This window comes from Canis lupus, chromosome 25, assembly GCF_011100685.1.
Source record: "Canis lupus familiaris isolate Mischka breed German Shepherd chromosome 25, alternate assembly UU_Cfam_GSD_1.0, whole genome shotgun sequence".
In the NCBI taxonomy this organism is placed as follows: Eukaryota; Metazoa; Chordata; class Mammalia; order Carnivora; family Canidae; genus Canis; species Canis lupus.
Genome location: NC_049246.1, coordinates 4,755,970 through 4,768,023, shown reverse-complemented (window position 1 = coordinate 4,768,023; position 12,054 = coordinate 4,755,970). Strand labels below are relative to the sequence as shown.

Genomic DNA, 12,054 nt, shown 5'->3' with positions numbered 1-12,054 from the left:
AGACTGAAACAACTTATTTAACATCAATTCTGCAGTATAGGTAGATATAATTTTTCCTATTTAAGATGAAATAACTTGCCCAAAGATGAACAGTTGGAAAGATTTCATATATGTCTTCTCAAAGAACTGTACTTCTTTCCTGTGAGAGGCCTGTCCTGATGCCTCAGGACCCGTCTAGAACTTTTGTCTCCTGTCTTCAGACCTCTGGATTTCCTTCTTTATCACTGGGGCACCTCCTTCATTTAAAGCCAGTGGACTTGGGGCACCTGGGTGGCTCGGTGGTTGAGCATCTGCCTTTGGCTTGGTTGTGATCCCAGGGCCCTGGGATTTGTCTCTGCTTATGTCTCTGCCTCTCTCTGTGTGTCTCTCATGAATAAATAAATAAATTCTTTAAAAAAAAAAAAAGCCACTGGACTCAGGACTTCCATTTGTGTTGCCACCTCTCCTGAGAGATGTAGCTCAAGTGCCAAACAAGCCATTTACAATCAAACATTTTTGGAACACAACCTGCTTGAAAGTTGGGAACAGTCTGAATTCTTAGGGTCAGAGTTCTATTCAGATTCTTCCTCTTGGCCACCTAAAAGAAGCATTAGCAACTTCTTAAAATGGTTCTTGACATCCAGACAATACCACATAGTTTATTGTTGAATCACTGCTGGAATACATAATTTTATTTCAGAAGTAAGTCTGACACATGTATTGAGTTCAGTTGTTTTTATCCTGTAATACCAGAAGTCTCTGAATGCCAATAAAATGGGCTTTGTCACCTATTTAGTAGATCTTATTAAAATTCAAATGACAAATGGCATCATTTTACAGAGTAAAGTATTATTTTATTAAAGGATTCTCTATAGGGCAGCCCGGGTGGCTCAGCGGTTTAGCCCCCCCTCAGCCCAGGATGTGATCCTGGAGACCTGGGATAGAGTCTCAGGTCAGGCTCCTGCATGGAGCCTGCTTCTCCCTCTGCTGTGTCTCTGCCTCTCTCTCTCTGTGTTTCTCATGAATAAATAAATAAAATCTTTCTAAAAAAATAAAGGATTCTATATTTCGAATGGGAAAAATTAAACTCAATATGGTTGTTTTTAGGGTACCTGGGTCATGATCCTGAGGTCCTGGGATCGAGTCCTGTATCTGGCTCCCTGTTCAGCAGAGAGTCTGCATCTCCTTCTCCCTCTGCTGCTCCCCCTGCTTGTGCTCTCTCTCAAATAATAAGTAAATATTTTTTTTAAAAAAAGAGTGGTATATGGGGCATCTGGGTGGCTCAGGTGGTTAAGCAGAGGTCTGCCTTGGGCTCAGGTCATGATCCCAGGGCCCCATATCAGGGTGTCCCTGCTTAGACGGGAGTCAGCTTCTCCCTCTGCCCTTCTACCCCACTCCTGATCTCTCTCTCTCATGCTCACTCTCTCTCTGTGTCTCAAATGAATAAATAAAATCTTAAAAAAAAAAAAAAAGATTGCTTTTAAGTGGCCAAGCAGGTCTAACGATTAATTATTTCAATGTGAAGATGGCTACATTTGAATTACTGAAGTACTCATCAGATCCACTGCCTTGAACCCATTAAGGTTTCCTTTACTCAGATCTATCTGGGTTCATTTTCCTTTAATCCTGTATCCCTTGGTCTTCTTGTTACCTCCTGAATGACAAATGCTAAACTTTAGGCTGGATTGTTCACAGATCCTATGAGGATCAATCACACAACCAGCCACCCAAGAGCTGTGTATGACATCTGTGGAGCTGACTTTACCCACCTTACTTTGTGCCCTGCCTCCATCCAGCCGAGTCATCATCTAAGCCCATCAGGGACACAACAGCATGAGCTGGTCACAGGATATTACTCCTCACGCAGGATCCAGCCTCACCTTTCTCTTTATCATTTCAGATAAATGATCCTGCCCCATTTTACTCACTGAAGCCATAATTCAGGTCTCTGTAATCAGCACACACAGTGTACACCACATACTTACTACATGTCTGACTCTATTGGTCCCTATGTCCCAAAACTTATAATTGAATATGGAAGTGACTAAAAAACTCTAGAATTCAGAAATACTTCACTTATTTTTACTCATTCCTTGCTCCTTTTATTTTTTTTTTCCTTGCTTCTTTTAAATGACTAGACTCACGTGTATATTAACTCAGTAATGCCTTAAAGGGTTTCTTCTCCTTATAGTCTCATTTTTAAAAGTCTCGGACCACATGTGGAAGCTAAATGTTTAAATGTCTCAAACTGGTCTCAAAATCAGAGCAATCTCCAAGCAAGATTAACTAATTACAAGGGAACTTTTTAGACATGAAAATCTACCTTGTCTTTTCCTGATTTCCTTTCTGCACTTAAGGTGGCTCATGTATCTCTAACACTGCTCTTGCAGGGTTAAGAGGAGAGAACATGTTTGCAAACATATGGGGTCCGGCTGTGTATTTAGAGAGTAGGGATTCAGGAGTGTTGTTGAAGAGATCTAACTGCTTGCCTTAGACTTTCATCCCCTGATAATGGGAGGAGGCTGTAGATACTCTAAAATCTCTTTTCTTAGCCTTTGTCCATTGTTTGCTACATTATTTGGAAGAAGAAGAAGAGGAAGAGGAAGAGGAAGAAGAAGAAGAAGACAAAGCAAGAAAATAAGAAGAAGAAGAAGAAAGAAGAAGAGCCAAGAAAAAAGAAAGGGAGGAGGGGGATATAATTCATTAGGTTCTCGATGTGGTCTGGGGGGCTGTCGTATTGCAGGGCCTTCGAGGAGTGTAGGGTATGAAAACAAAAGCAAGGAGTCAAATGAGGCCAAGAGAAAACAGACACCTATCTAATGGGGTGGGGGATGGGAAGACTTAGGGAAAGATGCTTTTTCCTAATTCTGTCTTCACAGATGCTCAACTCATAGGTGAAATGGATCATATTTTTTTAAGAGAGAGAGAGAGAGAAAGCGAGCAAGCCTGGAGAGGAGGGTGCAGAGCTCAACTCAAGGCTTGATCATGACCTGAGCGGGAAACCAAGAGTCAGTTGCTTAACCGCCTGCACTACCCAGGCACCCCTACATTTCCTTCTTAAACTAAAATAATGGATTCAATTCAAAGGGACTGTCTGCTGAGAATAATGAAACTGTGGGGATGTAGGAAGTGACCTGTGAATTAAATTTTTTTAATAAATATGTACAAAAAGACCCTTGAACACCAGGAAATCTAGGCAACTTGAACAGATCCTAGTATTTCTCAATTCACTCATCTGGCCAATTTACCCAGTAGTTATCATGAACTTTTAAGCACTAAGCACTATAGAATGTGTAAAAAAAAAACAAAAACAAAAGCAAAAACAAAAAACTCCTGCTTTCAGAAACCTTAAAACCTAGGAGGGTGAAATCATGTGTCTCCTATAGGCCAGGAGCCAAATCAATTGTCACTGGATCGCAGAGGTGCAGAAGACCCTAGATAGTGAGGTGATCAGAAGATCCTACCTACATTGTGAGGTTGCACAGAGTCATCTGGGCCAACGGCGTGTGTGTGCCCTTTTGACAGCTGAAGGGGCAAAAGAAGGCTCTTAAGACTCAGAAAGGTATCAAGTGGAAAAGCCCAAGGGGTATCTGCTAGTAATTTAAATTGGTTCACAGGATGAAGCATGAGTCCAAAGGAAAAGTGGGAGATAGGGCTGGAAAGGAAGACCGTGGCCAAATCAAGATTGTTCTTCATCTGAGAAGAAGGAGTTTGGACTCTTTTTTGGCAGGCAGAAGTAAGGACAAGTCTGACATCAGAGTGCAGGGCAGATGTAAGGGACAGAGGAAAAAGGCAGGGAAGAGGCCACCTAGCAAGCAGTTTCTGTAGCCTGTGAGAAACTGGAGTTCTAGAGCAGCACTGGGAAGGGGAGCCAGGAAGACAGGTGATAAACTGAATGGGGGGTGGGGGGAACGAGTCAAAGATGATTTCAGGGTAAAAGGGGAAAAAAATCTAATTCAACAATGAAATAGGATCACCTGGAGACCTTTGATTTAAAATTATGAAAATGTGGGCTGCCTGGGTGGCTCAGTAAGTTGAGCATCTATCTGGCTCTTGATTTCAATTCAGGTCATGATCTCAGAGTCCTAGGATTGATCGCCACAAGAGCTCTGTACTCAGCAGGGAGGCTGCTTCTCTCTCCTTCTCCTTCTACCCTGTCTCCTGCTCACATGCTCTCTCGCTCTCTCAAATAAACAAAAGAATCTTTAAAATAATATAAATTAAAATTATGAAAATGTGTCAGCTGGGATCTCAGAGCCCTTCTCTGAGGGAACTGGACATGTAAAGCCCAGTGTGGATGAGGGTCCTGAGACAAAAGGGCTCTGAAGATCCTCTGGTCCCCATGGGGTGCTTTGCCCCCACCCCACAGGGTATTGCAGGAGAACCCTTAATTGTAGATGGTCACCATGCTGCCATGCCCATCCTTATTCTACAAACCTTTCATTGGGGTGGAGGGAAAGACATCCTATATTTCTATTATTTAAATCACTACTATATGCAGGGTCTCCCAGATATGCATCATTGGCTCAAATCTGACTTAAACACAGTTACTAATTCCTAATTGCCTACTGATGTTTTTCTAAAGCAACTCACACTCCACATACCTGAAATGTATTCACCTACCATTCCTCTTCAACCTTCAAACATGCTCCTGGTCTCTGATTCCTCTCTCCTCTTCTGGGCTCATATCCAGTTAAATTCCTGGTTCATTTCCTTTTCAAAGTCTACCCTATTCCTAACATTATTGTTTAAATTCTATCCGACAATTTCTTTCCAGCATGACTGCAATAGCCTCATAGAGTTCCATGGCTCTTGGCCCCTCATGTGTAGTCACCCTCTCTACTACTGCACCATTGTCTCTAAAATTCAAATAAAAATCAAATCATGGTCTTAGCTTAAATTCTTATTCACCCCCTAATACCTATAACAAAAACACACCTTCATAAGCCTTTGCAATGATCAACATCAACGTGGCTACCACCATCCTCTCGAACCCTTTCCTCCAATCTATCATGTGCTTTTATCAGACTAGCAACCTTAAATATGCCATATACTTTGGGCAACCCAGGTGGCTCAGCGGTTTATCACCGCCTTCAGCCCAGGGCGTGATCCTGGAGACCCGGGATCAGGGCACGTCAGGCTCCCTGCATGGAGCCTGCTTCTCCCTCTGCCTGTGTCTCTGCCTCTCGCTCTCTCCTCTCTGTGTATTCTCATGAATAAATAAATAAAATCTTTAAAAAATATATGCCATATACTTCATATTGTGCCTTACTTCATATTGTTTCTTCAAGTGGTGATGCCCTCCTGGTCCTTCTTATCCTGGCAGGATCCTTCAATTTGTTAAGTTCTTTTCTCTTGGAAATTTTCTCTGACTCCATGAATGAGATCTAATCCTTTCCTCCTCTGGGCTGTCATGGCACTTTCTACAGTATTACAGTAAGTGATATATATATATATATCAACTTGAAGGCAAGAATATAAGCAACATGAAGACAAGAACGGTGCTTTAATCATCTTCATATCCTTGGGACCTAAGATATGACTGGAACATGGCAGATGTTCAGGGAATATTTATTTAGTTAACATGGGGCATTTACAGTGAGGAGTTCATAAAGGCAGTTGATGTAGGGTTGCTGCCTGCCCCCTACAGAGAATGGGTCAAGATCATGGTTCAAAGCTCTGAAAAGTACCTTTGGAGATACTCATCTGCTGAGGGTAAGGAAGCACTACCAGGAATTGATCGGTACAGGGAAAGAGAATGGAAAGAGGACTGAACTTCACATGCAGCAGAAAATTCCAAAAACACAAGAGATGAATCATCAGCCCCCTTGATCTTCCTGGTGCACTTTGTTTTCAAGAATTCCCTTGGAACCCCAAAGCAGCCAAGATCCTCCAAAGAATGTATAAGGCTGAAATCTATATTATAGGAAAAGACTGAGCTAAAAAAAATAAAAAAAAAAAAGCTAACAATTTGCCTTTGAAGGTGTCTGATGTAAATCTAAAAAGCTGACATATTGGACTAGAAAGCTGATTAAAATTCTCTTTGCTTCCCCAGCTTTAATTCCTGTCTTATCTGCATATGTTGCATAAAATATGTTTATATAACCATAAAAAGGGAAAATTTGAATAGCATAAATAAGAAAACTGCAGGATTTCCAGAGTCACATACGAGTGTGAAGCAGGGGAGGACAGAATGGTGCTTTAGCCATGGTAAGAGGTCATTAACTAAGTCACCCAGCTTTATCCTCTGTCAAATCTTTACCCTTGCACCTCCAGCACTCAGCATTGCTGGTCAATGATGGAATCTCTATGCATATTAGATGAATGAATGGTTGTTGTCAGGAGGGTTCCTACCTTAGACCACAAATTTATAAAGTCAAGAAAGTCCATTAGCTCATGCTTGAAGTGATGGCACCTGCTGGGGCTCCATTATGTTTCCCATAGCTTCTAAAGAGACAGTCTAAGTAGGTGTTATTTTACGATAAAAAGTTGGCCATCCATTTCAATGGGAGTAAAAACTCTAAAGCAAACAAAAAGCCCCGAAGTTCTTCTAAAGTGATCAATGAAGAGGTCAAAATTTTGAAATCTGTAAATTTTAAGATGGACTATAGCAATGAAAATTCAGGATAGGTAAATGTGGTTTTCTTACATTTTTAACATTAAGAAAACAATATAAAGCAAAACTAAACATCATTCTTACTGAAATAAAATTAGTTGCATATTATTCTTTTATTTTAGAGATATTTTGTTATAACTTCCTTGTGCAGAAAAAGGAATTCGTTTAAAAGAATTTCACTTTTAAATTACACATTTTATGAGACGTCTGTGTTCCAAAGATAAACACACATGAATAAAGATTCAACCCATATTAAACACTCTTTATGATAGTCTTATATATTCTTGTTTCTTTAAGAAGCAACTAAAAACCACATTTCCCATTTCTTAGTGATAAATGCAGTCAAAGTCTCAGTGCACAATTGTCTAGGGACTCATTATTCTTTGTGTGTGTTAGTAAGGCTCCTGGTTTCTCTTTTCTTGTAGTTCCAATTGCCTTTTCCAACTCTCTGTTAAGGAGATTAATAATAATTCAACAAGTATATGAATTATGTTATCTCTAAATTATTTAGGGGGCTTGACCTGTGTACTTCTTGAGAATAGAGGCTGTTTCTTTCATCTCTGCCTTATTAGTGCCTAGCTAACACCTGACACTAGCAGACCTGCACTTGATATTTCTGAATGTGTAAATGAACACCTTACATTCATAAATCACCTCTAACTTCCTTTAGTTCCAAGAAGAAGAATGAGTAAGGGACGAAGAGAAGATTTATAGAGGTTTCCCATTCTTGTTCTAACACTGACTTACAAAGGAAAGTTTCTGTTTACCACTTAACCATACATCATGAAGCTGGAGTGAATCATTTCACCTCCTGGAATGCTGGTCCTGGGACTAATATTTAGGCTTCTATTGCAAAGTGTTATGCTGTTGTAAATTGCAACATTGAACTAGGTACTGTATTAGTTATTTTCTGGAGATCAAATCTCTAATAAACAGAGGTGAAGAAACAGATATCCAGGATGGCCAGCCTACCTTGTCTGGAGCACTGGGAGCCCCAGGTGCCAGCCCTGAGCTGCCACTATTAACTCAGTCACTCTAGGCCAGGCAGTTCCCCCAGCCCTCACTGCTTCCTCATTTCCAAAAATAGTCTATATTAGGGATCCCTGGTTGGCGCAGTGGTTTGGCACCTGCCTTTGGCCCAGGGCGCGATCCTGGAGACCCGGGATCAAATCCCACATCGGGCTCCCGGTGCATGGAGCCTGCTTCTCCCTCTGCCTGTGTCTCTGCCTCTCTCTCTCTCTCTCTCTGTGACTATCATAAAAAAAAAAAAAAAAAAAAAAAAAAAAAAAAAAAAACTTTAAAAAACAAAACAAAACAAAATAGTGTATATTATTACATAACAAATAATACTATCATGTCTTGACTGTAGCTGGGAGATGGTTAGGAGAATCAAAAACGATCAAAGACATAAAGATCGTATGTAAACTCTGATGTCATTTAAATACAGTTAACAGTATTATCATGAACATCAGAATGGCACGAAAACTGAGCAAATCTTGGGACACGTCTACCTTTGGCTCAGGGCATGAACCCGGAGTCTTGAGATTGAGTTCCGTATCAGGCGCCCCAGGAGGAGCCTGCTTCTCCCTCTGCCTATGTCTCTGCCTCTCTCTGTGTCTCTTATGAATAAATAAATAAAATCTTAAAACACAAAAGAGAAAACTGACCATATCTTAACTTTATACTAAGCTCTAATCTCTGTATAACATAGAAAGGTGAATATTGGAGGTAGAAATTGAACAAATGAAATAGAAATTATTTCAAACTTTAAGTTAATACTTTAAGGGTAGAAGCAAAGGTTCTTTAATGTTAAAAAGACAGGTTTGTGGTGGCAATTGGGTCTGGGGCAACATCAACCCTTAAGAGGTATGAAAGTAAAATTATTCACATTCTAGTCTTTATGATTTCTGAAGAACAGTGAACAGGCCATCTTAGGAAAATGGTGATGCAGTTAATGTAGCGATAATTCAGTGCTCCTTTCCACTGGGTATAAAAGCCATACTTGGGTGAAGCCAAGAGTCTTAGGTGAGCACAGTGCAGGGGCCCAAGGCAGGCACTCCCCTGACACCCAGCAGCTGCATTTGCCCAGAAAAGAAATGGAAATATCACGGGACTTCCTAAACTCTGAGCTTAGATACTAGGGAAAGAGAGTGGTCTTGGGAACACTGACATAATCCACAGATTTGTGATGGGGTATTGCAGCTCTGTAGACCTTCTCTAAGTTAGAATCATCCAGAGGAAGGTGATAGGGTTTGGTAGCAAGTCAGAATCAAGAGATAGTCATTGCATATTATAAGCTGTTATACAACCAAGAAATGGTTGCATAAAGTGCTTTCTAGATCAAAAGGCAAAATTTTATATGCATAAAGGTCTCATGTTAAACAAAATGTGATCAGTACCATTTAATTAATTTTGACCTAGAAGTTAAAAACACCTTGATGAAGTTTAATTTTAGAATGGATTCAGATTCCACTTTATGGAAAAGATACTACCTGCCATGGCACACTTACCACAAATTCCAAGTTAGTGCCAGTCAAATCAACCAGATTTTAACTAGAGTTGAAAGGGCTCAGGGAAACAAAAGTAAAGAGAAATGCTTGTTTGAAAAAAATCTACTGATTTTGAAGTAATTCATTCTATCCATTTTAAACTTCTAAAAAGAATAGTTACAAATGTTGGCAGTGACAAATACAAATATATTCATTACATTTGCCTGTCTGCTTTTTAGTTTCTGAAATTACTTTTAGTAAATGATACATTCATTTATATTTATAAGATTACAAGTAGATATATTAGATGTATTATATTTGTAAGATTTATATAATCTTCAAGATGCTGAGTAGTGATTATGTTACGTTAATTCTCAAGTGAAATGATTTCCTGTATTCATAATTATCTTTTTAAAATTAGATTCACAATTCCTTTTTTCAAACTCAAATTTTTAGATTCATTTTTGGAGTAAAACAGGTTTTTCACTATTTATGCAGTTATTTCTGAGTTGCAAAAATTCTCTCTCCATGTTTTTCTCTTGTATTCCCTCCTTCAATCTGGCTGCCATAAGCAGACAGAAAACAGGACACTTATTCTGCATCTATAGTAGCAAACTTAGTAGCAGACAGTAACTACTCCAGATCTCATGATTCCATTCTTTGACATGTGCATGATAATCCAACTTATCCCCCTTCCTTGACTTATAAGGACAAAAGAAAAAAAAGAAAAAGAAATTCCTGCCCAAACCCAGGAGCACTTAACTGCCTGCCTACAGGTCTTAAAAATAAAACCTGTTAAACGAATAAACAAAGAAAGAAAAAGCAGAGGGGGCCCATAAATATAAAAAACAGATGGATGGTTGCTAGAGGGAGAGATGTGGGGGATGGGCACTATGGGTGAAGGAGAGTGGGAGATTCAGACTTCCAGTTATGGGGTGAATAAGCCATGGACATAGAATGCACAGCATAGGAAATGTAGTCAATGGCATTATAATAGCATTCTATGGTGAGAGACGGGAGCTACCCTCGTGGAGAGCACAGCATAATGTACAGACTTGTCAAATCACTATGTTGTACACCTGAAACAAATGCAACATTGTGTGTCAACTCTACTTCAATTAAAAAAAAAACAACTACTAAATCAACATTTTAAAAACTGTTAAAAACAAGAACAACAAAAAGTCACCAGCTATCATGCTTAAATTATGTATATTGATTCTGTTGAAATAGTTATCCCGTAAAAAAAAAAAACATAAGAATTTGGTTAATCACCCATTATTAGATATCTCCCCCACTACACCTGGTATATACTAAGAAAGAAGAGAGAAAATATTAAAAATTCGTCAATGTCGGAGTGTTTTAGATTGGGGACTGATTTTGTTTTGTAATATTGTTGTTTTTTACAGTATTGCTAATATTTCCGTTAATGCGGGGCTTCTTTCTCCTTTACAACTTTCCATGATTATACCAAATGGCCAAGATTTTAGGAGCGACAGGCTGACTAGGCCCATGATCTTGTTCTTCCTTTCTGCTCCATGGGGGTTCATTTGACAGCCCAGGTTTGCTCAGAGAAAATGAGCAATTTTCTTTGGTCAAGACTGAACATGTTCTAAAGAGCTCAGGTTTCACCTGCTGGCTGATTAATGAACAAGCTAAGGTCTCCAAGGGGAGTTATACATGCACCTCTCTGCCATTTGGTAGAAGTCTATATCTCTGTGTACAGGTGGTATCTCTCTTAAAGAGAAAGACTTTCCCCAATATCTGTTTCCAGGGAAGGGATGATCTTCAGACAGAAATTCTCTCTTGGCCCAGGTAATAGGCTCTCTGAAGGTGGGTCATTAAAACCTTGGTCTATACTTCATGGTACAAGGTTAAAGATGGACATTGCTATGGTACAAGGTTAAAGATGGACAAGTAGAGGCATAGAAAGGAAGTCATCTCTGTCATACCAATAAATGAAGATGAGCAAGTCATATCTTTTACCAGATTATGCAGTCAAATGACTCCCTATATTTATTTCCCTTTTATTATCTATCATTCATTAGTTCTCAAACTTGGGTGAGCATCGGAATCATCTGGAGGGCTTGTGAAAACCCAGACTGCTGGGCCCTAAATTCCTGGGTTGCTGACTCAGTGGGTCTGCAGAGGGCCTCATCAAGACTGCATTTTTAACATGCTCAGATGATGGTGCTACTGATGGTCCAGGGAACCACATTTGGGGAGCCACTTCCTTAACCCCTGCGTTTCATAGTATGGTACATACATAGATCATCTGATTAAAATTGCTTAGAATACTTGCTAAAACATAGGTTTATGGCCTATGTATCAGAATCTGAGGCATGGGGGCAGCAGTCAGAATGACAAACTTTACTGAGTTCCCAAGTAACATTCATGCACTCTACACTTTGAGTCTCAATACCTCACTCATTAGCAAAGTCTCATTTCAGGGTTCCATTCAATCTGGGTGAGCTATGTCATATTAAGGAAAGAGTTCTCAGTCTACCCTTAAACTAGGAGAAGCAAACAAGCTGCATCTCAAGGGCTAACCATGATCTGAGACTTATTCCTTGACTGGTTATGATGTGGGGTATGCTGTGAGAAGGGGGCAGTGGCCGCCCATTATTGCCACCCTTTGAACATCAAAGAAGATCTTTGGAGACTAGGGATTTGCTGTGAACAATAAAAGCCCAGGGAGAAGGTAATTCAGAGAGAACCAAGATGAGCTAGGTGCTCTAGCTACCCAGCTTACTAAGAGTTTCTTTTTCCAAGACTTCCTTTGGAGGTCATAGTTTTATTTTTTTATTAGGAAAAACAGATCGGAGCACCTCTCTCTTTTTAAGTATGGAGGTTATAACTTACACTGTAGTTTAATAGCTGGCGAATGATGCCAGAGACAGGCCTTGTTGCTCCAGCTTAGAGATCTCTGCACATGTCTCTTGGCTCACGCTGGCAAGTACACGGCCTCCATGT

General features: G+C 39.9%; 1 protein-coding gene across 9 annotated transcripts in view; it reads right to left on the bottom strand.

Annotated features, from left to right (window-relative positions):
- DCLK1 (doublecortin like kinase 1) overlaps nt 1–12,054 on the bottom strand; it is a 341,215-nt gene that overhangs the window by 83,644 nt on the left and 245,517 nt on the right. The window lies entirely within an intron of this gene.